Genomic DNA, 5,076 nt, shown 5'->3' on the forward strand with positions numbered 1-5,076 from the left:
GCTAAATGGCTTCTAGTTTATTACAGTTGGAATGCTGATGATGAATCCTAGATAGAAAGATTTATGTGTATGCATCCATATACATATGTATATATGTATGTATAAGAGGAGATTTTTGCTCCACCCTGTAGTCCTTCAATCAGAGAGGGGAGGCAACTCTGAGTACTGATGGGGTTGTTAAATATGGAAAATGAAGCAATCTCCATGATGATGAGATTGCTGATGATCAGGTAAATTAAGAAAGCATGATATTCATAGAGTCATAACCAAAGGGAACATTTGGTGGGAAATGAAAATTAAAATGTGAAATGAAAATATTGGAAATAAAGTAGGACATGTTTTTGTCAGCATCAAGATGGGGACTCAGTAACTGAGCTCGGGCTTAGGTGGCCTGGGATAGCAGTGCAGCAGAGGCAGTAGCAGCAGCATCTTCCCAAACTTCTCTCCTTCCACGATCCTAGGAGAAACCTCCCCTACTGTCATCATGCCATTCTGCGATAGCCACAACATGCTGAAGTCCCACTTCGCCGCCAAGGAGGAATATCCCTACCTCTCCTCTCACAACAACCACATGGCTAAGGTGCTGAATACTGAGCTCTATGAAAAACTCCACGATAAGGCTACACCAAGTGGCTTCACCCTGGATCATGTCATCCAGGCCAGTGGGCAATCCAGGGCACCCATTCATCATGACTGTGGGCTTTATGACTGGAGATGAAGAGAGCTATGACTTCCTCAAGGATCTGTTTGATCCTATCATTGAGGAATGACATGGAGGCTACAAGCCTTCAGATGAACATAAGACTGATCTTAACCCTGAAAATCTGCAGGGTGGTGATGAATAGATCCTAACTATGTGCTGAGTTCTCGTGCTCGAACTGGCTGCAGCATCCAAGGATTCTTCCTGCCCTCACATTGTAGCCGAAGCAAACGCTGGGCCACAGAGAAGCTGTCTGTGGAAGCTCTGGCCAGCATGAAGGAGACCTGAAGGGGAAGTGCAATGCTTTGAACAACCTGACTGAGCAGGAGCAACAGCAGCTGGTGGATGACCACTTCCTCTTCGGCAAGCCTTTCTCCCCACTCCTCTTGGAGTCTGGAAAGTCCCGAGAGTGACCCGATGACAGGGGCATTTGGGACAATGACAAGACATTTCTGTTGTGGATCAATGAGGAAGATCACCTGAGTGTCATTTCCCTGCAGAAGGGAGGTAACATGAAGGAGGTGTTCACACGTTTCTGCACAGGGCTCACCAAGATTTAAACCCCTTTTAAGACCAAGAACAACGAGTCCATTTAGTTTTTTTTGAACTGGGCTACATCTTGAAATGCCCCTCCAACCTGGGCAAGGGCCTCCATGCAGGTGTCCACATCAAGCTTCCCCATCTGGCCAAGCACAAGAAGTTTGCTAATGTTCTAAAGGAACTCAGGATGTAGAAGAGAGGGACAAGGGGTGTGGACACTGCAGCTGTGGGTGGTGTCTGACATTTCTAATGCTGACCAACCAGGCTTCTCGGAGGTAGAGCTGGTGCAGATGGTGGTGCATGGTGTGAAATTGCTCATTGAGATGGAAAAGCATTTGGAGTAGGGCCCATCCATTGGTGACCTTATGCCAGCCCAGAAATGAACAGTGTGCTCCAGAATTCTGTGCTTCCTAATTTATTAGATGAATGAATAGCCACCATCCTTCCTGCCGGTGGTGCCCTGGGGTGCTCCTGAAGCACCCTACCTAATCATGCTGTAGCAAAGCCTTCCTTACATCCTTGGTGTTAGAGTTTATATTTGATGGCTGAGATGTTGCTGAATGCTGAAATAATAAACTATTGTTTTGTTCTGGAAAAAAAAAAGAAACAGAAAAGGGGTGACTAGGAGGGATAGGAAAGAGAAAAATGAAATAAATAAATTTATATGACAATTTTATTGTATATTTGAAAGAAATAGCAAATTTTGCATTGCAGATTTACAGTTTCAGTGCAATCATTTTTTTATTGTACGGTGCTATGGAGATGCTTATTTTATTACATAAATGAAAATTCAATTAATAAAAAAAGAATTCAAAGTCATATTTGAGGGTAAGAATTTAGGCAAATCATTGTATAAAAACTACAGTGATCTCAAGTCTGGGAATGTCAATGCAATAATTTGTTCACTTAGATTTTTCTGTCCTCCACTTAACCTAAGACATTAAAGGGGGGGGGGGGGGGGCTACAGTAATAACCAAATTCACTAAACATCAATGACTTAATCTCATAGGGAATTTGCATAGTGTGAGAAATGGGATCTATACGGTACTAGCAGTCCAGTGATCTTTTTACTACTTAACAGAGGAGTCATGAGGAGTTGTCAGAAGGACACATTTTGTCGCTTGTCTAGGGTTACCAATCTATTAAGTGTCATAGTAATAAGAACTCAGGTATTCCCAATTCTAAGACTACCCTGTGGTGTTTCTTCATTTAGGTAGTTACACAAAAAAGTAAAAAGAAAACAAAACAAAATAAAAGCAAACCCAAACAATCATACTTTTAAGACATTGAAAGTATAATAGAATGTTCCCTCCAGAAAGGACATCAGACATAATCTAATTTCACCCTTTTGTTTTATGTATGCAGAAAAAAAAGCAGAATGGTGTCTTATCTAGCATTATGAAACAAAATAATGTTTATGGTGATAGCTCCAAAGAAACTAAGTAACATAGGTATTTTAATTACTATATTTTCCCATTATGCAAATGAGTAAACAGAGACCAAGATGGATTCAGTAACTTGCCCTTGGTAACAAAGGCTAAAACTCATCAGCGTTAGAGCCTGAAACCAGGTGTGCTATTTTCAAGTCTAGTAAACATCTCACCATGCCTCTTTCTCCACAGGATGTAGCCCCTGTTGCAAGAACAATAACAAAAGAATCTGGGAGAGGCTTTTCTTTCCTTTGGGATAAGGAATGCCTATAGCCAGTACCATCCAGCATGCAACACAGAAAATACTACTGAATTATAGTTTTGGAACATGAAACTATACCCTAGTGCCCTATCAGGTTAATATAACCTCCAAAAGAGCCAAAGAATATAATTCATAATAAGAGATTATAGGCACTGTCAAAAATATGTAAGCAACTATTCTTCAGTTCTATGAAACTTGTATGTGTGCTAAAAATCTAGAGACAGTATGAAGGAGTCAAAAGAATACTAAACCTGTAGTCTTTGCTGGGAAAGGAAGCATGAAGCTGGGGACAGAAAGTAACATTCTTCTCCCTTCAGAGATACTGGATACCAGATTAGAATTCTATTTATTTTCTTATTTAATTATTGTTATTCTAGTAAATGAGGTTTTCAAGTTCAATCTGACTTCTGATCCCTCTTCTGTCATTAGGAGTAGAGGAGGTCTGTGATAGTAATGGCAATTAAAGATTCCCCTGTATTGGCTTGGTTTTCAAATTGATTGTATTAAAACCCAGAGTTTGTTAATCCCACCTGTGGGATGGGCTTGTTGATGTGAAAAGAAAGTCCTGAAGTGGGAGGAGCTGGTGACGTAGATTTGGAGAGACACTGGAGAGAGGCGGAAGATCTTTTTTTGGAAGCAGCACCTCGTGGAGAGAGAGAGAGAGACTAAGAGGATTGCTGGTGGCCACTTTGAATTGCCCTGGACTTTTGAGACCTGCCCCCTGAGCTGCCAAGGACTGAGGAGACATGGCTGTTTTGCTGGTACTTTGTCTGTCTGTTTTGATGTTCTTTTGCCAGATTTGTCCACTGGTGAAAGACTGTCCTGTTGAAGAAGTCCTGGAACCTGGCATTTGGTTAAGAAGGCCTGAGACTGTCCTGCAGACAGAGAGTGAATACTGTCCACTGGTGAGGGACAGTACTGTTGTTACAGGGGTCTGGAGACTGTCCTGCAGACAGAATGAATACTGTCCACTGGTGAGGGACAGTACTGTTGTTGCAGGGGTCTGGGAGCCTTTCTGTTGGTTCAGAAGCCCTGAAGAAGGATTTTCTTGTTGTATGTTTACAGAAATCCTGGGAGAGGGCTTTGCTAATGTGTTCAGGGGTTCTAGGGCTGTTCTACAGACAGAGGATAAATTCATGAAGGGACTGGCAATGTATCTTATGGCCTTGCTAAGCCTTGTCTCTAGGAACTAAGATTGCTGAGAACTTGCCTCTTGTCAAGATGAAGAAAAGACCTCCATTTGGGTATTAAGTGCTGTGTTTAAACTTGATGTAACTCTGGGGTAGATTCAATTGTGATCCAGGGGTGGGGAACTTTTGACCTTTTTGTGTTCTATGGTTGAGCAAATGAATGTATTTTACTTATGTTTGGAAACTAATCTCCATTTGAGAAGAGGGGCTTTGTGGTGGACTTAATTAAGGTATAGCCTAGGGGTGGAGAAGTATTTGGAACAGAGACTTTGTAATTGATTGAATGATTGGAAAGTCCTGGGGTGGGGTAGGCCTTGGAGATGATTTAATCACACTTAGTAAATGCTGTATTTTGAATGATGTCATGTTTTGATCTTCTCTGTTCTGGGTTTGTTACTGAATAAAATAGAGAGCACCTATGCTGGTATTTTGAACCTGGGAAGTTGCCTTTGCTTGATATTATATTACAAGGTCCCAAACTCTTCATTCAAGTCTTGACCGCTTTCACACCAAATACCATCTCAAAACCACAATGAACACATGTTGCGCTTAGTCAAGAAACCCCATTTATCTAAATCGATATCAAAACAAAAATCGTGGAAGTAGGTGTATAAAATTACCATACAATATAGAGTGAAATTGCTTTCCCACTGGTAACAAGGTAACTCTAGGTTACCTCAAGGAAACCTAGAGAGTGAGAGTCTAAGTTCACCAAAGTCTTATGTGAAGCAAATTAGTGATAGGGAAATGATGAACACTTCCTGCTTTTCTCATGTGTTTCCAGATCCCTTCCTTCTACAAGCTGAATTGGGATTGGTCTCAGTTTCTTCTGACTTGAGTCTGATCATAATTGCCCTGAGTAACTAAAAATTTGAGGAGTCCTAAAGCCTAAAGAAGACTGCAGCTATCTCTCTCTCTCTCTCTCTCTCTCTCTCTCTCTCTCTCTCTCTCTCT

At 41.4% G+C, this 5,076-nt stretch overlaps 1 pseudogene; it reads left to right on the forward strand.

The window, feature by feature from the left end:
- The first annotated feature begins 484 nt into the window (after positions 1 to 484).
- On the forward strand, positions 485 to 1,623 carry LOC138142769 (creatine kinase B-type pseudogene; annotated as a pseudogene).
- The last annotated feature ends 3,453 nt before the right edge of the window (positions 1,624 to 5,076 follow it).

Source organism: Petaurus breviceps, unplaced genomic scaffold (assembly GCF_028583685.1).
Source record: "Petaurus breviceps papuanus isolate PSGF00001 unplaced genomic scaffold, PetGlider_PUasm1.0 90603, whole genome shotgun sequence".
Lineage (NCBI taxonomy): Eukaryota > Metazoa > Chordata > Mammalia > Diprotodontia > Petauridae > Petaurus > Petaurus breviceps.